This window comes from Rhineura floridana, chromosome 4 (assembly GCF_030035675.1).
Source record: "Rhineura floridana isolate rRhiFlo1 chromosome 4, rRhiFlo1.hap2, whole genome shotgun sequence".
In the NCBI taxonomy this organism is placed as follows: Eukaryota; Metazoa; Chordata; class Lepidosauria; order Squamata; family Rhineuridae; genus Rhineura; species Rhineura floridana.
This window is the reverse complement of record NC_084483.1, coordinates 187,316,904-187,337,537: the sequence shown is the minus strand read 5'-3', so window position 1 is coordinate 187,337,537 and position 20,634 is coordinate 187,316,904. Positions and strand designations below refer to the sequence as shown.

Genomic DNA, 20,634 nt, shown 5'->3' with positions numbered 1-20,634 from the left:
TCACTAGGTTGCACGCATTCCATTCCATCAAGATGCAGCAAGTGAGATGGGAAACAAGGCCAACCCACTGGTTCTGCTGACAGCCCAGCAACAATTGGCTCCTCCTCTCCTTGCGCTGCTTCTATTCCAGCTGGTGATTATCAGAACTAGTATTTAACTTTAAGAATTGGTGCCTGAGTTCTCTTCCCCCCCTTCCCTCCCCATTCATTTCCCCTTTCTTTGTATTGCATCTTGTAGATTGTAATCCAATAGGGCAAGGACTATTATCTTGTTTTTTAATTGATATTATATAAGCTTCTCTAGGAGCCTTTTCGACTGAAGAGCAGGAGTAAAAATACATTAAATAAATACACGTTCCATGAAGCCAAGAATGAAGCAATGCAGATAGCAGCTTACATTTTAAAACAAAATGCATGATAGTGTTCTAAGGGCAGGTGTAAAGGTTGCTTGCCCCTAGTTCTGCAGCCATCAGGGGCAAATCAAGAAGCATAGCAAAGCTTCTCTTGTTGGCTATTGGTGAGCATCTCCAAACAGGAAAGCAAGCCCTCATCAGGACCAAAGGTTATTGTTTAAGACTGCCCATGACCCATTCTGCTTGCTGTAGGAACCAGGGACTAGCCCCTGCATGGGATCTTGCTGGCTACTCTGTAAAGCTTCTGTGAAGGGCCAGACTTCGGTCTAGACATTTAATTAACTACAATTATGAAGCAATTGATTTGTTTGTTGTAATTAACACAATTTCACGATGAACTATATTTTGTATTATTCTATTATGTTAATGCTTCAAAAATGTTTTGTCAGTATTTGGCCAGGAATTTGACCAAATCTTATTTTACTGGTCAAATGCCCAAACCTGGCTGGTAGCACATTGGCATACACTGAACATAAAACAAACCTGTAGCTACTTTAGCAGTGCAGTGCCACTGAATTCATCTGAATGATTCCCACTCATTTGAATTACCTGCTGTGCATGCTGAGTTGTTTAGGTATTATGTTTTAGATAGTGAGTTTAACATAGCAACAAGCAACTCAGATCAGCTTTTTGCATATAGAGAAACTGAGGAAATTATTGCCATCTCAACATTGGTCTGTATGCATATATTTAAGGAGGGACACTCTGGATTTGTGGTAGAGTACTGCAAACAGAATAATGGAAATAGATTTTTTTCATTGTTTTAAGGGGCACCCCTTAAAAATCAGACACATCTTGATGGTAAGTTTGTGTGCAATCAATAATGGATTCTGAATTCAGTTTCCAGAGAGAGGAGACTGGCAGTTCTCTGCACCACTTCAATGCTCAGTGTGCATTCTGTCTGCAACACGCCCAATTTGTCTGCAAGCCTGTTCTTAACTAAATAAGATCTTACAGCAAGCCCACTCTCAACTCGGCAAGGGTAAAACACTAAGAATTAGATTTTCAAAAAGGTGCTATACAACAGAATCCCATTATCATATGAGAAGACACTAGACTCTGTTTACCAGGAAGAGCAGTTAAACCTTAAGATGCCTGTATACCCTTAAAGCCACACAGTCTGCTAAATAATAAAGGAAAAGAAACGTGCTTACCATGAGGGTCCTGTTTCCTTTCTTCTGTCCTTGTTCTTTGAAGGAAGGAGTCCACAGGGATAGAAAGTGATCTAGAGATGGTAACATTTTATTAAGGTTGGATTAAAAAATAACTGCTAGCAACAAATGCATAATATCACTTATTTCCTTCTATCAAAAAAATCATGAAATGATTAAGAGGAGAGGGGAAAAAACCCAACTCAGCCTTCATGTTCACTGTAACCAGATTACTCATGCTGACTCACCAACCACGACTTCCTCTCCTTACATTCTCTTCATATTTCAGAGTATGACTAGTCAACTTCTCAGGGTCTGTGTATCTCAGTTTCTTCCAGGAAAAAGTCCATCCTGTGGGAGGGAAATATTTTCCAACTCAAAGAATTCTATCTTTCTATTCTTTCCAAAGACTACCTCCACAGGAAGCAATTTCGTCCCACAAGAAATAATATGTCTGGGATGGGTTTTTTGTCCTCAGGAATTACAGAAAATGTTCAACAGTAGCAGCATTTTTAAATATATGGCCATCATTTATTCTCCTATTTATATGAAGATGGTTCAAAATTAAAAATTAACATTAAAGCAGCAAATACTGAAATAATACGAAATAATGATTTCATAATGTGCAATAGACTGCCTATTCCATGAAGACAATGAAAAGCCTCTAGAATTAGCCTCAGAAATCAGTTTCCTGAGACTGTCGATCTTCAATTTTTTTCTCTCTTCATGATTACAAGTCATACTTGAAAGTCTGTTAGCATTTCACTAGCTGGGTTTTAGCTAATGAAAACCCAGAAGCCAGAATAACAGCTGCCAGAGAGGTTGGAAGGTAGGGGTTCAGGGGACCGCACTGTGCCATAACTAGCAGAAACAGAACAAACTATGCAAACTATGATAAATAATGCAAATTTTATACAATTGCATCACAGGCTGTGGAATTCTGTTTTTCCTGGTACAAAATTACTCTGATGTAGAATTATACATTGAAGAAAGAATATATGTACAGCAGAACTTATAAAACTTACATTAATGTTCATTAATATATTCATTATTAAGCACACTTTCCCCTCATACAGGGCCGGTTCCAAGGGGTGGCCAGGTGGGGCACTGGCCCAAGGGCCCATGAGGCTACAGGAGTCTCTGAGGGGCCCTTCTGCTCCTCTTCCATGATTCGCGGCAGGATTGCTGCCGCGGATAGCACGGTGAGAGCACGTGTATGTGTGTGCGCGCACATGCGTGCCAGGGGCCAGGGCAAGCTGGTGCCCAAGGGCCCCGGCATGTCTGGAGCCGGCCCTGCCCTCATACAGGCATTTTTTGTAAACATTATTTGTTTGGAGAACAGCACCATAATATTCAGATAAGTGTGAATTTTTAAGGATAGCTGTGTTTTGGTTCTCGTATTGTTTCAGAAAGTGTGAATTTTGATAGATTTGCCTTTAAATGCTCTTCCTTAACAGGCCCATTAGGATGCCAGGGCCACTCAGAGCTCCCTGGTGAAGGTACACAGTTAGTTACGGAAGCATGTATATTGCTCACATTTTACACACTTGCCGCAGGAAACACCAGTGTGGCACTTATTTACACCTTTGCCTCCCCCGTCCTGTCTCCACTACTTCTGGTCGTCCCTGATATCTCCCCCAGTCTCTGCCTTGTCTGTCTAATGCAGATTATAAACCCTCTGGGTAGAGACTTCTGCACCTCAGTAAGTGCAGTTCAGTGTCATAAAATGTAACTTTAGGCTGTCTTATGGCTGTTATGGTCCTATTGGTAATGGCAATGGGAGCAGAGAAGTGTGCTAGGAAATATTTTTTCTCACCAAGGTCTCAAGACAGTTTAGGGTATAGTTTTGTCCTAGGGTATGGTTTGAAGGCACATGAGGCCACCACCTTGCTGACGCTAAGCAGGTCTGAGTCTGGTCGACACCTGAATGGAAGACCATCTAGGAATCACATATATGTTACCTTGGGTTTCTTGATGAAAGAAAGCAGGGACATAAATGTAAGAAAATAATAATAAAATAAATAACATAAACACAATAAATTTAAAAAAATAAAAAACCCATTAACAATGAAGAATCCATTAATTAGAAACTACAATTAAAAAAATTAGCAGCTAGTGTTAAAAATCAGTTCCAGTTAAAAAGGAGGGATGGGATGAAAGGAACCAAAAAGCAATCAAGTGCCATTAAAAGCCTCAGAGAACAGGCCAGTCTTCATCTGAAGCCCGAAACCACAGGGTGACAAGTTAACAGGGGTGGTCCTGTCATAAACCACATTAAGCCAGGCAGTCAGTCTGGAGTAGGGTTGCCAGGTTCAGGGCCTGAGACTGATCCTGTATCTTTAGGAGAAGAGAAAGCCAGCCAACTGTAGGTGTTCTTGCAACACTGTAATGGGAAAAACCACAAGGTGGAATTCTCCCTTTCCCCTGCACAACTTTTAAAGATACAGACCTCTTGGTTTCCAGGCCTGGCCTCCAAGAGGTCTTCTGTATCTTTAAAAGTTGTGCAGGGGGAAGGGAGAATTCCACCTTGTGGTTTTTCCCATTACCGTGTTGCAAGAACACCTGCACTTGGCTGACTTTCTCTTCTCCTAAAGATACAGGATCAGTCTCAGGCCCTCAGCCTGGTAACCCTAGTCTGGAGGGGTAGAGGATTGTACATCCACCCCCCCCCGGCGATTGTACTCAGAGCTGCCCATAAGCTGCAACCTGTTGAAGCTACTTTACTAAAGATGAAAAAGCACTGGATTTAGACACATGCATTTGCATGAAATGTGTAGTTTGGCTCTTTGTCTCTTAGAAACAAAAATTCAATCCAAGGCAAGCTGAAAATGTTATCTGAAAGAGTTAATAATGCAAAGATTTTGGGCTGTTAGAGATGATATGTTTATTCAGCACTCATCCTGATGCTTCTACAAAGTTTATGTCTTGGTTAAATTATATCTTGTCTTTATTGAGCATTCATTCATATTTGTTTGCGTGGAAATTATACAACAATGAGCACTCATCCTAATTTGCTTGTGCACCTTCCTGTTAATTATTCATCCATCCCACACTTTTCAATACATTTCCCTATCACTTTCCTAACCACAAAAAGTCCTTTAAACAAAAAAAGTGGATTTGTTGCACCCGGGCAACAGAGTGCTTTAATCTTCTTTAATTGTGCAAACCTAAATTTCTGGTGTCTTGCCTGAATCCCTCTTGTAAAACACTGGAAGTCTGGAGGCAACCTTCCCAACACTTACTGGAATAAAGTAAAATTTTAAGGACTTACTCTAGTAGGGTTAAGTTTAGATAAATAGCTGTGCCTATGCATGTTTGTTATCCAACAAAGGCTGGTCAAGGAAGTTCCGGTAAACCAACAAGCCACAAGTAAGGATAATTTGAACCAGCATGCCTCAGCCTGTCAGGGTGACAAGTAACATGGGTCCTTCTTTTCAATGCTACCAAGCAGCAGCTAAAATAGAAATGTCATTTGCTGCAGGCACACCAAGCCATTCTATTGACACTGGAAGAGACATAACAGTGCAATCTTTTATATGTCTACTCAGAAGCAAGCCCCATTTATTTATTCATAGCACAATTTATATACTGCTTCATCAAAAAACCCTCTAAGTTACAAAAAAATAGCCATTTCAAATAGCGATAAAAACAGACTTTAAAAGCAGACATGATAAAAGTTATCAAAATCAGAGCTTGGAAGATTACTTTTAAAAGGTAATAAATTACAATTACTCTTACATGGCCCCCAAAAGTAATAAATTACCATTACCATTACAATTGCTCTGAAAGTAACTGATTACTGTTACTCAAAAGTAATCACTACAATTACACTTGTTACTTTTTTAAAAAAAGAAGTGCCTACAAGGTGTTGGCCTTGGCTGCTGCACATCTAAGTAGCCTAAAACAACATTAAAAATAAATATACACACACAGAGGGTATCAGAATAATTCTTTTTATCCATAAGATTAACAGAATGGCATAACAGAATCTCACATCCACCCCCCATCCCAGCAATGGTAATACCCCAACACACGTATATGTTTTCACTCAAAATCAAATTTTACACCTGAAATGCTGCTTTTACAATACATTTCTGTTATGTTTCATCTTTGCTCAAAGAGTATATCAGACAAGGAATGTCTTTTTACAGTCATTACTTTGCCACCAGTACTGAACAGGCAGTCTATTGCGGTGCTTGAAGGCATGCCTGTGTTGTGCTGCAAAAAACACTGCAGTACCCCTTTCAACTAAAACACATTTTTATCAATGTGGCAATCCCCTACCATCAACAAAAAAATGCAAACTTTAGTACTTTACTAGTTGCCTTTGTATTTTTTTTTGTCAATGGTATAACTTAAAGGTAACAATCCTGTACATACTTACCTGGGAATAAGTCCCATTGAACCCATGCTCCGGCCTTCGAGTGCTGCTGTGCAATGCCACGTCTGTCGCCCAGAAGACATCCCTCATCCATGATATGATACTGGATGAGGGCGCGGACCTAGCATGTATTACGGAAACCTGGCTGGATGAAGCTTCCGCTCCTACTCTGGCTGCCATGTGCCCAGCTGGGTTTTCGTATGCACAGCAGCCGAGGGTTGGTAGTCGGGGAGGGGGAGTGGCGGTTATTTATCGAAGGTCCTTGGTTATCACCAGACCCCCACTCTATGAGACCAAGGTGGCAATTGCATGTACTGGAGGTTGGGACCAAAGGGCAGTCTAGGGATTCTGCTTGTGTACCGCCCACCCCGCTGCACGATGGAATCCCTGGCTGAGGTGCTGGGGCTGGTCTCAGATGTGCAGGTGCAGTCCCCAAACCTTTTGGTGTTGGGGGACTTCAACGTGTACTCGGAGGCCAGTCTCACTGGAGCACCTCGGGACTTCTTGTAAACCATGGCTTCCTGGGAGCTGCACCTTATTTCAATGGGCCCCACCCATGTAGCCGGTCATGCACTCGACCTTGTGTTTGTCTCGGGAGAGGAGGGGAGTGGTCTGAAAATTGGGGATACATCCATCACCCCCTTGTCATGGTCAGATCACTATCTGGTGAGGATGGACCTTTCACTGCCGCAAACCCTCTGCGGGGTTGAAGGGCCCATTAAGATGGTCCACCCCAGGCGTCTGATGGAGCCAGATGGATTCTTGAATGTGCTTGGGGATACTTTGGAGCAAGCAAACAGCCACTCGGCTGAGGCCCTGGTGGAGGGCTGGAATGCTGCGATCACTGGGGCACTGAACCGAGTGGCTCCAAAATGCCCTCTCCCCCTTAACAGAACTCAGACAGCACCGTGGTTTACCCCACGGTTGCGAACTCTGAGGCGGGTGGTGAGACGGCTAGAGTGCCGGTGGCGAAAGTCTCGCTCTGAGGATGATCAAACACTGGTTAGAGCCGCTGCTACAGCCTATCATGTGGCAATAAGGGCAACAAAAAAGGATTTTTATGCTGCCTCTATTGCATCTGCAGAGTGCTGTCCCAGGAGACTGTTCCAAGTGGTCCAGAGCCTGGTCGGTCCAGTTGCTCCGGTACTGCTGGAACATGATAAGGTCTCCTGTGATGAGTTTGCTAAACACTTTGCGGATAAAATCGATCATATTAAAAGCGATATTCCGTACACTGTGGATACAGGGAGTGAGCCAGAGGTGATCAGTGTTGCTTTGGTGGCGTGGGATCGGTTTCAGCTTCTTCCCTCTGAGGAAGTGGACAAGGTGCTTTCAACTTTAAAGCCGACCACCTGCTTACTTGATCCTTCCCCTTCGTGGCTCATCATGAGCTGCAAAGATAGACTGGGAGAGAGAATCAAGCTGATGGTAAATGCATCGCTTGAAGAGGGAGTAATGCCATCAGTGCTCAAGGAGGCGATAATAAAACCAATCTTAAAAAAGCCCTCCTTGAACCCTCAAGATCTGAACAACTTTCGCCCAGTCTCAAATGTGCCATTCTTAGGCAAGGCAGTTGAGCGGGTGGTGGCTAAACAGCTGCAAGCACACTTGGAAGAAACAGATTATCTAGATCCATTTCAATTGGGCTTCAGACCAGGACATGGGACTGAAACAGCCTTGGTCGCCTTGGTAGATGATATGAGAAGGGCGTGGGATAGAGGCGAATGCACCTTCCTTGTCCTTCTCGATCTCTCAGTGGCTTTTGATACCGTTGACCACAGTATCCTCTTGGACCGCCTGCAGAGGTTAGGTATTGGGGGCGCTGTATTGCAGTGGTTCCATTCCTTCCTCTCTGGGAGGTACCAAAGAGTAGCACTGGAGGAGGAGATCTCAGATCCCTGGCCCCTCATTTGTGGGGTACCACAGGGGTCTATCCTTTCTCCAATGCTTTTTAACATCTATATAAAGCCGCTGGGAGCAATCATCAGGAGATTTGGGCTGCAGTGTCATCAGTATGCGGATGACACACAGCTCTATCTCTCATTTAAATCTTCACGAAGGTTGGCTGTGGAAACCCTGTCCAAATGTCTGGAGTCGGTGAGTGGCTGGATGGGAAGGAATAAGCTGAAGCTGAATCCTGACAAAACCGAGGTGCTGTTTGTGGGAGACAAGGGAAGGTTGGGAGATATAGACCTGGTGCTTAACGGGGTACGACTGCCCCTGAAAGACCAGGTCCGTAGCCTGGGGGTCATTCTTGACTCCCAGTTGTCCATGGAGGCTCAAGTTTCGGCTGTGAGTTGGGCAGCTCTGTATTAACTCCATCTGATACGGAGGCTACGCCCCTACCTTCCCAATCATCTGCTCCCACCGGTGGTACATGCCCTGATCACCACTCGCCTAGACTACTGTAATGTGCTCTACGTGGGGTTACCCCTGAAAACGGTTCGGAAGTTACAGCTGGTACAAAATGCAGCGGCGCTTCTGATTACAGGTGGCCGCCGTAGAGATCACATCACTCCTGTGTTGTTGTTGTTTTTCAATTAATTTTTATTCAAATTTTCAAAACCAAAACAATACAAAAAGAAAAAACACAAATCCATAACTAATACAATAAAAAGAATATATATATATATATATATATATATAAAATTGACTTCCAGTTTGTCGTAGTTCAGCTATAAGTCTATAATATATAACAAGCCTGTATCTTATAGATTATAAAATCACCTTCCTCCAGCGGTTATCTTAATTGGTTACAAATCTCATTAACATCATATCATTTTATTCTTCCACAAAAAGTCAAAGAGAAGTTTCCAATTCTTGAGATATATGTCCATCAATTTTTTTTCTAGATAAACATGTCAATTAATCCAACTCATCAAGTCTACTAAATCCAGTAATTTCAAATCGCTCTTCTTCCATTATCCGTATTGGTTCCATCTTCCATCTTCCATCTTTACGCGCCCAATAATCTTGCTGTCATAGTCATATAATAAGAGTCTGATAGGAATTTCCTTTTTCACAGATATTTTCTTGCCATCAGTTCCAAACATATCACTGAAGTATTGTTGCAAAGCTGCATCTCTGTTCCTCTTTTTTATATGATACACTAGCACATCTCTTGAAGATTTTTCCATTGACACAAAACAGGGATTAATTCTGTTAGCTTTCTCCATTTCAAGTTCCATCAAATCCTTCCAGTCCAGGAATTTTTTTGAACCGATAATATCTTTATCTCCAATCTCTTCAATTCCTTCAGTGACAGTGCTGAGTTCCAAACCGTAATATTTGTCTCCAGAATCCATCACAGCCAGGAAATCCAAATCTTTTTCCATATCCATATTTAATCCAATCTCCATAGTTTGAACCTTGCCTTTAATTTCTCTTTCATCCTTTTTTGGTTTTCCAGATCCATCTTTATTCTTCTTTCTCATAGAATCCTGAATTTCTTTCAGCTCCTGTCTCATTTCGTAAAATTCAATTCTCCACGCTTGACTATTATTTCTCAGTTCTTGTTTTATTGAGTTAATCCCATTCATTATTTTCTGAAACATGTCTAAAGATAAAGTCACTTCTTGTACATCCATGATCTTCTTAATTGTCATTCTTAAAGCCAAAGGAACAAAACTCCTTCAATTTTCAATGTCCCAAGCAAAGAACAGTTTATTTCTTTATCCAGTTACAAAGGAGTTAATCTTTCAAACCAACTGACGTCACACTCTAGACAGCCCTTATCTCTTATATGCCCAGAAATGCAAAAACAGCTTTAGTTCACAGCGTCCAAAAAACTAGTAGCAGAAAAAATGAGCAGATTCGTCAAAAAAAAAAAAAGTAGATCAGAAAAAATAGTCCCAGACATATATTACACCAAAGTCTTATAAGTCAAAAAGAAAACCCTCATCCGTTGTAATCTTTATAATGCTATTTTCCATGTCAGCTTTTTGCAATAAAAAAAGATGGGCTATTTTTATTCCCCCTTAGTTCCATGAGTAAAAAAGAAGGAAAGTTTTGGCTCACCCAGGTTTTCTTAATTGCTGATTCTCTGACAAATCTCTTTAGCTGTGTAGATAAGAAAATGATAAGCGTAGACAGGAGGATGCTTGCCTGTTAAACCGTTTTCCTTTAAAGAAAAAAAAATGGGTCACTTTTTCAGCTGAGCTAGCTAGAAATCCTCGCTCCGTCCGAGCTGCTGGAAGACCTTCTTTCACAGACAGTTCTGACGAATTCCAGTCTCCAACAATCACAACAAAGCTGTGTGGGAAATCTCACGTTTCTTCCTTATCCGGAAGAAATTATCCCCAGTCAAAAAAGACCCTTCTGACTGGATTTAAAACTGAAAAAGTTTCATCCAAGACGGGAGCCGTCTCAGAGGCTGCACAGGCGGAGGGATCCTCCTGGGAAGTCACATCACTCCTGTGTTGAAGGAGTTGCATTGGTTACCGGTTGTGTACCAAGCCCAATTCAAGGTGTTGGTCTTAACCTTTAAAACCCTATATGGTTATGGCCCAGCTTATTTGAAGGAGCGCCTCCAGCATTGACAGGGATGCCGCTCAACAAGATCAGCCTCAGAAGACCTTCTCTGGATCCCACCTGTCAAAACAGCTAGACTGGTGAGGACTCGAGAGAGGGCCTTCTCAATTGTGGCCCCCACCCTATGGAACTCTCTCCCAAATGATCTACGCCATGCCCCATCTATAATGAGCTTCCGCCGGACCCTGAAGACCTGGTTTTTTAGGCAGGCTTTTGGAATGGGCTAGTTTTACTGTGTTTTTAAATTTTTAACTGTTTTATATATTGTTTTATCGTGTACGTTGCCCAGAGCGGCTGGCTATCCAGCCAGATGGGCGACTAACAAATCTCATAATAAATAAATAAATAAATAAATAGGGTAGGCATGTATGCACGATTGAACTGTCAGAAGTAGAACTTAAGAGACATAATGCAGGTAAACAGAAAATTCACATATCAAAATTAATCCACCAGAATAAACATTATCCCTTCTCCTGCAATTAAAAATGTGGCCTTGCCCAGCATATAGTGAAACTATGGAATTTACTACCACAAGAAGCAGTGATGGGCACCAACTTAGGTGGTTTTAAAAGAGGATTAGACAAATTCATGGAGGATAAGGCTATCAGTGGCTACTAGCCATGATGGCTGTGTTCTACTTCCACTGTCAGAGGCAGTATGCTTCTGAATATCAGTTGCTGGAAATACAAGTGAGGAGAGTGCTGCTCATGCACTCAGGTCCTGCTTATGGGCTTCCCTTTCGGGCATCTGATTGGCCACTGTGAGAACAGGATGCTAGGCTAGATGGGCCACTGGTTGGATCCAGCAGACTCTTCTTGTATGTATTGCAACAAACAACAAAAGTTACTTGTGGGGCTTTAGACCAGGGATAGCCAAGGTGGTGCCCTCCAGATGTTGTAGGACTACAATTCCCATCATCCCCGATAATTGGTTATGTTGTCTGAGACTGATGGGAGTTGTAGTCCAACAACATCTGGTGGGCACTATGTTGAAGACCCAATTAAATTAACACAACTCCCTTCCCACCTACCCACCTGTTTCAAACACGTCCAGAAAAGTATGTCTCTTAAATTCTATGTCTGACAGCACATTCCTTTCAGAGATAAAAATTAATCTGCAATCCTGTATACTTATCCATTTAACTCAATGAGGTTTAATTTGGAGTAGACATATATAGGACTGGACTCCACCAGAATACATTTCAGCATTTCAGGGGCTATACTTTATTAATGCTGTACCAGCTACAACTACCAGCTGCTGCTTATGTACATATATTGTCTCAGTCTAAGCTACCTCACAGGGTTGTTGCAAAGATAAATGGGGGGAAGGAATGGCAATGGTCATGGTCATGGCATTCACAAATCAAAAGTAAATCTGGGGAGGGGGGCACACACAAGTAATAAGATGTCTGATAGACAGAATGTTAACAGGTGAAGCGTTCCCCATAATTGTATTTCGATAGTAAAAAAAGGCTGACTCCATTTAATTTCTACCTGCCCCACAGCTGTTAAATGCACAAGAGCCTGATCTCCTGCAATGCCAACCCTAAACCATGCAAAGAACTCAAGTAAAAAAAACAACCACCACAGAATTAGGGCAATTTTTTTAAAAAGAACATCTGTAACAGTATGAAACACAACATTCTCAGGCAAAAAGAAGTTATGAGACAGTAGACATAAAAACACACACTCAAAGCCTTGACAAACTGCAGCAAAAATACTCAGAGCATGAGCATTTTCACATTTTGAAATTTTACTCATCATTGTTTTTGCTTATTTACTGCCTTGGGCCAGTCCCTAACTCTCAGCCTAACCAACCTCACATGGCTGTGTGAAGATACAGAAAGCAGAATTAAAATGTCTACAAGAGGAAACTAAGGCTGCAAGCCAATACATGTCTACTCAGAAGTAAACTTTATTGGGTTCAATGGGACTTACTCCCAGGAGAGTGTGTACTCCAATACACCTTTGCCTGGGAGTAAGCCCCATTAAACCAAATGGAACTTACTTCTAAGTATTGGATTGCAGGTTAGTCCTTGTATTATAGGCATCACGTTTACTTGCTTTAACCAGATTGATGCATCTTTGTACTATAAAGTATCATATTTTTCTCTTCCCCCCCCAAATTAGTACAGCTTCAAGGCTTCAACCAGTCCTTACGTTGCCTAACTAGTGGTATCCTATACCCAATTCGATTTACCTGGGAGTAAGCACCATTAAACATAAAGAGACTTACTTCTGAGTAGACTTGTATATATTGTACTGTAAGTTAACTATACAATCATTTTTAACAAGTGCCAGTTTGGAACTCTTTGCATTTGCCATGGGGAGGGGGATTTTTTTAATTTGCACAAAAGAACAAAACTTCCAGGGAATACCTTCCTCAGAAGACAAAGGTGCAAAACTGAAAGCAGCAGCTCTTTACGACACTGGCTGCTTGCTGCTGCAACTTCTGCCTGCCCCTTGCCTACCACTGCACCATGCAGCCACCGCTCAGAGCTTTGCGTGAAACACACACACTGTTGTCTCTCTCCTCCACAGTTCGTGTCTCCCTCCACTCCATTCTTCACCACCACCGTCCATGTTTTAACAATTTTTTCTCCACTCCACCCCTGTCTCACTCTCCACCTTCTCCCTTGTCCACCCATAGAACAGGAGGGAAGAGCAACGCTGCACAGAAGCCCATGATTTTTATCCACAAATCAGAGGAGCAGAATGTTTCTCCTGCTTTCCTCCCCAAGTAATGCTCAAAATTAACTCTGGAAACATTACAATTACAGCTCAAAAGTAATGAAATTACTCCTTGTTCTATTACAATCAAAATGTAAATAAATTACCCACTCGTTCCTCAAAAAAGTAATAAATTACAAGTAATTCACTTTCCTAACAAATTACTTCCAAGCTCTGATCAAAATGCAGATAAAATCAACAGTTTTTAAAACAAGTGTACATAATAAAACTATATGTCAGGGTAGGCTGCCTAAAGAAAAAAGTTTGTAGCAGCCATCAAAAACAGTAGAATGAAGGCTCCTGCCTAATATTAATAGGCAAGGGGTTCCAGAGAAGAGGTGCTGCCATACTAAAAGATAAATTTCTTGCAAGTATGGAACAAACATTATGTGGCACTTGTAAAAGTGCCAGTTCTATAGATCAAAGCAGTCAAATGGGCACATATGGGGCAAGCTGATGCTTCAGGTACGCTGGTAACAAACTGTTAAAGGCTTTATATACTAATTGTTGCCAGTGGTGTAGTCGCCCAGGGTCTCAAGGGGTCTTAGACTGCTTACATGTTTTGGGAGCAGGGTCCCAGCAGGGTCGCTATGTCTCCAGTATTTTATGAGTCAATCAGCATGAAAGGGGAGTGTGTTAGCCACTGAGAAGAGTCTTCTAATATGCATCCTTGTCTTTTCCTGCTGATTGGAGCCAATCAGAGTGAAAGGAGGTGAGTCAGCCACTGAGAAGACTTTCTTCAGTAACTAACAGTCTTCCTCTTTTGTGCTTATTGGTTCCTAGGGACATCTGTTGTTGTGGGAGGAGGCATTAACAAGAATCTCATTCTCAACCCAGCAGCAAAAAAAGAGGGAGGGGCATGGTTGTGACTATCATGAAGGGACCTGCACTTCTGAATTTGCTACTGAACTACTGATAGTAGCACCTTGAATTTGGCACAGGAACAAACTGGCAGCCAGTGCAGATCTTTGAGTAGAGGTGCTGACAGGGTCTTACTGTGGTCAGGAATCACGCTGCAGCATTCTGTGCTGACTTCAGTTTCCGGACCAAGAGCAAGAGGAGTCCCACCTAGGATGCACTGAGTTCCACTTCCATTACTCCCAGGTAAATGTCTACAGGATCACAGCCTTAAAAGGATACATTCCTCTTTAAAGATATCTGCCTTTAATCTTGAAACTTTTGATTACCATGTATGTATAGTTTAAAGTGTTACTAGGCATCCCCCACCAAAATGCCCCTTTCTGTCTGAATGCATCTTGTACGAAGCAACTCTACGCCCTGCTGCTTGGAACAGAGTTGACCCAACAGTATTTTAACACATCATGGCATTACAAGGATAAAATAGCAGTCAGTTAAATCGTTAGTAGGAGTATCTGGTGGACACACATTTATAGGCATTTTGGTGCAATTTTTTGAGCTAAGAACCATAGTGCAAAATGAAATGAAAAGTGCATTCTGATCCAAACATTAGACCAGAAGGTGCATATCAGGTCAGTTCTTATGATAATTTGCAAAGAATTAATTCCTCAAGCAGTTCTATGTATGTGTTGGCAGAAACAAAAGGGAACAGCACCAAACAAAGGGCAGGAAAGAGAGACAAGCTCTGGTGCTAGATGCCCACGCCTGTTCAGAGAATGTGCATTGCCTGACAGAGTAAAGAGAAAAACAGATCTTCACAGCTCCTGAAGGACAAGTTCCGAAATGCGTCAAGCTCACAATAAATTTCATCTAGCACCAGAGCTTGTCTCTCTTTCCTGCCCTATGTATGTGATGGCCACACAGAGGCTTTTTTCCCATCAAAAGCCATTTTAACCTTTAAATCAGGGGTGAGGAACCTCTGGCATGGGGGCCAAATGCAGCCCTCCATGCCACTCTCTTAGGCCCTTGGGACTCTCTCCGGACCATACCTGCCTTGAGTCCTTTTCCATGGCTGTAACGTGTCTTTCAGCTCTTGTGTGCCTAGGAGGAGGACGGAGAGGTGTGTGTGTAGAAACCTCCAACTTTTGCATGCAATGGAATTAAGGATGGAATGACTTGTCAGTTTTGGTTCTCTCTGTTTCTAATTTGTCCAATCTTAAATTCAGTTCTTCAGCAATTTGTGAATTATTTTTAATCCTCAGAAAAATTCTTCAGCATTTTAGTGCACATTTCTTCTAATAAACACGATTTTGAATGAGCACATCTTTGCAAGCAGTTTCTCCAATATACTGCATTTTAGACTAATTTTCACTAATATATTTATTATGATACACATCTTCCCCTAATATATGCATTTGTGTAAACATTTCTTGGTTGGAGATCCGCATTGCAAACTTCGGATTAAGTGTGAATTTCGAAGGATGGCTATGTTTCGGTTCTCATGTTGTTTCAGGAAATACGAATTTGGCTTTAAATGCAAACTGAATCAACGTTCTCTCCCGTCCCCAGCTGGAATGCAACCTACTGTCCAAAGGCAAGAGTCATATCCATTGCTCTTGCATCTGGCCCTGCTCACCACTGGTGTGCGACCTCCAGGAGGTTTCCTACAAGGGTGTGAGGCCCTCAGGCTGAGAAAGGTTCCCACCCTGGTTTTAAAACAGTTCTAGCTGCCACATTGTTCCTGAGTTGTAACTTAAGACAAAACCTTCTAAGGAAATCCCACATGGTTTTCTTCCATCAAATACAAAGTACAAGATGTGGCATTCATGCCTATGAAGAAAACTTCATTCTGGACCTTAAATATCTTCTAAGTTTGTCCTGGAAATTGCTTCTCCGAGTACTAAGCATGTGATTTCATCATTCATTACATTTAACGTTACAAAGAGGATGGATCTGGTAACTATATTTCAAATTCCAGCTCAAGTCACAGACGCAATGCAAGCTTTGGCTAAGCAATTAGCCTCTAACTCCCCATCTGTAAAATTGGGACTATACCGATCTACCTCCCAGAACACAGGAATATAGGAAGTTGCCTTATACTGAGTCAGACCAAAGGTCCATCTAGCTCAGTACTGTCAACAATGACTTGCAGAGGTTCTCGGGTGTTTCAGACAGTGAGTCATTCCCAGCCCCACCTGGAGATGCGGGAACTGAACTTGGGACCTTCTCCATGCAGAGTAGATGCTCCACCACTGAGCTACGGCCCTTCCCCAAGAGTTATTATGAAGATGGACAATTGGGCATTATACATTAAAAATGAGACAGGATGCTGCCTTACACCAGGCCAGTGCACAAGTCTCTATCATCCAGTAGCTGCTTTCCAGGAACTCACATGAGGCCTTTCTCCATTACCTGCCATTTGATCCTTCTAACTGGAGATGCTGGGGACTGAATATGGTACCTGTTATGGTCAACCCCTGCCCTGATAGATTTGTTCTGCTATGTACTTAGTCGATTCTCTGTCTTGCTCAGTCCCAGAAGTTCAGGAAAAATAACTGTCTGAGGTCTCATGATGCAGCTGACTGTTAAAAGTTAGGCAAGTCCAACTATGCAAACGATTTGGATGGGAAACCACCTATATAGACCATGCTGGAGCTCTTCGGAGGAAGATCTGGATATAACAACCACAGCATTCGTCAGTCAAAATGAGACTTATTTGCCTCTATTGTTTCAGTAAATGCCAGAACATTTTAATGGCTAGCTCACCATACCACAGACTAATTATAATCATTGCCTAGAGCAAACACTGTCTAGTGCAACTGTCTAAAGCAACCATATTCCCTCCAGGACACTTTGGGTTCTTCTAAAAGCTCCCAGGAGCAGTCTGACAGGTGCAACTCCTCCCATCGCAGCATTGTAGAGATGGACAAGGGTCCCTTTGGGGTGCTGTCCTGTTTCAAGAGCTCTTAAAGCAACAGAAGTCTTGAGCCTTTAGAAATCTGCTCATGCTACCCTAGCTCTTTCATATAATGTGCGTTAATAGAAAGCTCTTTGCCATTTCCTTACCTTTCATTTCCTTTCTGTGGCTACCATTGGCATTGATGCAGGTCACACAGCAAAACTGCAAACTGGCCGGCTAGGTCCCATGTCAAGCCTGTGCCAGAAAGAATTGGAGGGGGAGGGGAGGAAATGAAGGGATAATATTTTCCCACACTTTATAGTTACACTTACTGTTTTACGATTCCTTTAAAAAGACAGAAATCTGTTTTTGTAAGAAAGTGAAGCTGCTGGGGAAAATTATAAACTGAGATTAAAACTGGGCCTTTAAAAAAAAAAAAGAGATGGGGGAAACGGAGAAACAAATTGACAAAAATAACCAAAGTGTATGGCTCTGCTTTCCGGTGAACTTGTAGACCTTTGTAAAAAAACGTCCTGAGAAACATTTTCATGGGAACATTAGGGATCAATCTTTCCCACACTGAAGTCAGCATCAAGACTCTTCCTGACTTCTGTGGAATCTGGACCAGCCCCTTGGATGGAGATATTAATTCCCTTACTGCTAATGTGAAAAAAAGGACCAAAGAATAACAGGACATCCCAGCTGAAACAGAATTCATAACTGATTTATAGAAGGAGTTGTGAACATATGGAGCAGCCTTACACTGAGTCGGGCCATTGGTCAGGGTCACCTTGACCATTAGGCAAAGTCAGACAGCTGAGTTTAGGAGTCATAAAAGGGCTTCATGTTGTCAGTTATTTAATTTATTTATTACTACCAGCCTTGTACTGGCATTACTCAGGAATAAAAAATCAGAGCAGTTTTGAAGTGGTTTAAATCAGTATTCTGAAAGGTTCAGTCCACCATCTTGATTAAAAATGGCATCAAATTGCATCCAAACATAAATGAAAACCTGCTCCTTGGTCTCAGGAACCTTCATGCAAAATTTGGTTACAATATATTAATAGGTGTCCAAATGCATAACCAACAACTTTCCAAAATAGATAGTAAATTGTATTTTTGCTGCCAGCGAAGGGGAGAGGCATTAGCCATAGTTGCCATAATGACTTGACTGGCCTTAGTACTATGCACCTTGACTGGTGGTGGTGGCAGCACTCTGCTTTGTTGCTGTGCCTCAAGCAGCAATGTATCTTGGAGAAGGGCCATAGCGCTCAGTGGTACAGCACATGCTTTGCATGCAAAAGGTCCCATGTTCAGTCCCAAAATGATCAAGGGGATGGAGTGACTCCCTTATGAGGAAAGGTTGCAGCATTTGGGGCTTTTTTAGTTTAGAGAAAAGGCAAGAACAAGGTGACATGATAAAAGTGTATAAAATTATGCATGGCATGGAGAATGTAGATAATTTTTCCCTCCCTCTCTCAGAATGCTAGAAGTTGTGGAAAGTACTTCTTCACGCAGCGCATAGTTAAGCTATGGAGTTCGCTCCCACAAGCGGCAGTGATGGCCACCAACTTGGATGCCTTGAAAGGAGGATTAGACAAATCTGTGGAGGGTAAGGCTATCAATGGCTATTAGCCACCAGGGCTATGTTCTGCCTCCATAGGCAGAGGCTTCCAATACCAGTTGCTGGAAACTGCAAGAGGAGAAAGAGGTCGTGTGCTCAGGTCCTGCTTGTGAGCTTCCCATGGGCATCTGGTTGGCCATTTCCTACCTGAAAACCTAGAGAGCCACTGCCAGTCAGTTTCAACAACACAAGCTACACGGAGCAATGGTCTTACTTAGGTTAAAGCAGTTTACATCTAGCCCAATGACTGCTAGCAGCCCTCCAGGGGCTTCAGATGAGAGAGAGGTCTTTCACCTTACCTGCTACCCAATTCTTTTGAATGGAGATGCCAGGTATTAAGCCTAGGGCCACTGAACTGTGACACCCTCATATACACTCATTTAGAGGGGGTAAGTGTGCAAAACTTAGCACAGGACTAGATAGCATGTTAAATTATTTCAGTTAATTTGAAATCTAGATTGCTTGTTAAATCAATTTATTTATTTATTTATTTATTTATTTATTTATTTATTAAATTTATTAAATTTATCTCGCCCTTCCTCCCAGAAGGCGGCAAACACTAAAACACTCTAAAACATCTTAAAAACAGACTTTAAAATATATTAAAACAAAAATATTTAAAAACATACTAAAATACATCTATTTTTAAAAGCTTTAAAAACAGCTGAAAAAGCAATTCCAATGCAGGCTGGGATAAGGTCTCTACTTAAAAGGCTTGTTGAAAGAGGAGGGTCTTCAATAGGTGCTGAAAAGATAACAGAGATGGTACCTGTCTAATATTTGAGGGGAGGGAATTCCAAAAGGTAGGTGCCACAACAGTAAAGGTCTGCTTCCTTTGTTGTGTGGAACGGACCTCCTTATAAGATGGTATCTGCAGGAGGCCCTCACCTACAGAGCGCAGGGATGGACTGCGTATATAAGGGGTAAGATGATCTTTCAGGTATCCTGGCCCCAGGCGGTATATGGCTTTGTACACCAAAACGAGAACCTTGAACTTGGCCTGGCAGCTAATGGGCAGCCAGTGCAATTCATTCCTTCTTTTTGCTTGTAACTCAGAAATGATCTGTATGTAGAACTAGTGTATCACAATGAGTGAGCTATGAATGATGAAGTATCTGGTTCAAATCTTGCCACAACTATGAACTCACTAGATGGTCTTCTTAGGCAAGCTAAAAACATAGGAGCATAGGAAGCTGCCTTATACTGAGTCAGACCATTGGTCCATTTAGTTCAGTAATGTCTACACTGATTGGTATAAACTCTCCAGGGTTTCAATAAGAGTCTTTCCCAGCCTTACTGGAGATGCCGGGGACTGAACCTGGGACCTTCTCTACCACTGAGCTGCTGCCCCTAAGCTACCCTTTGCTCAGTGCCTCTCAGGGCTGGGCTGCAGGCAGTGTCTTGAGTCCTGTGGAGTGTTCCTGGAGTGGTCAGGAGGAGGAAGAGACAAAATGGGACCCAGGGAAGGGTCCCAGTGGCTTGCAACAGGGGGGTGCTAAAGCAGTGACTGCACTACCCCCTTAGCTCTGGTTACAACAGAAGAAATGCTGTCTGACCAGCCCTTTCCCTTCTCTCCACCCCCTCTTCAAAAGATGACCCCACAGGACATGCCCACATCTTATGCTTAAAAGATACATATTCTGTATCACATCATAACATCTATCTGAACTAGCCAATTCCTTCCTATAAACGCATGCTATGGAGGCCAATACACCCAAAATATTAATTAATTTGTTGTTTAAATCTAAAGAAATGCTACATACAGATACTAAAGCAACTTTCCATTTTTATCTTTAAGAAAGTGCAGAATCTGGGGGCCCTGCTGGCTCTGCACCCTGTACCTATGTGCTCCCTGTTCTCAGCAACCCTGGAAAAGATTGAGAAACTAATCAAATGAATGAACAAATTGTTTTTTTATTCAGATTTCATTTATTTGAATTCCCATTAATTTCCATATCTAATGCATTTCTCTGTGTTCATTCATTTAAAAACTAGATGGACACTTTTGCAAGGCAATAGTGTTATCTCTTATGCTTATGATTGCTCTGTT

The 20,634-nt window shown here is 42.1% G+C and overlaps 1 protein-coding gene across 1 annotated transcript in view; it reads right to left on the bottom strand.

The window, feature by feature from the left end:
• Positions 1 to 10,012, bottom strand: part of LOC133383916 (uncharacterized) — a 210,644-nt gene extending 200,632 nt beyond the window's left edge. The window contains exons 1-2 of the mRNA XM_061625546.1: positions 9,962 to 10,012; positions 1,567 to 1,637 (exon numbers count right to left, since the gene is read on the bottom strand). The gene's annotated coding sequence lies outside the window, so the exon portion shown is untranslated. The remainder of the gene's footprint in view (positions 1 to 1,566; positions 1,638 to 9,961) is intronic.
• Positions 10,013 to 20,634: the final 10,622 nt, after the last annotated feature.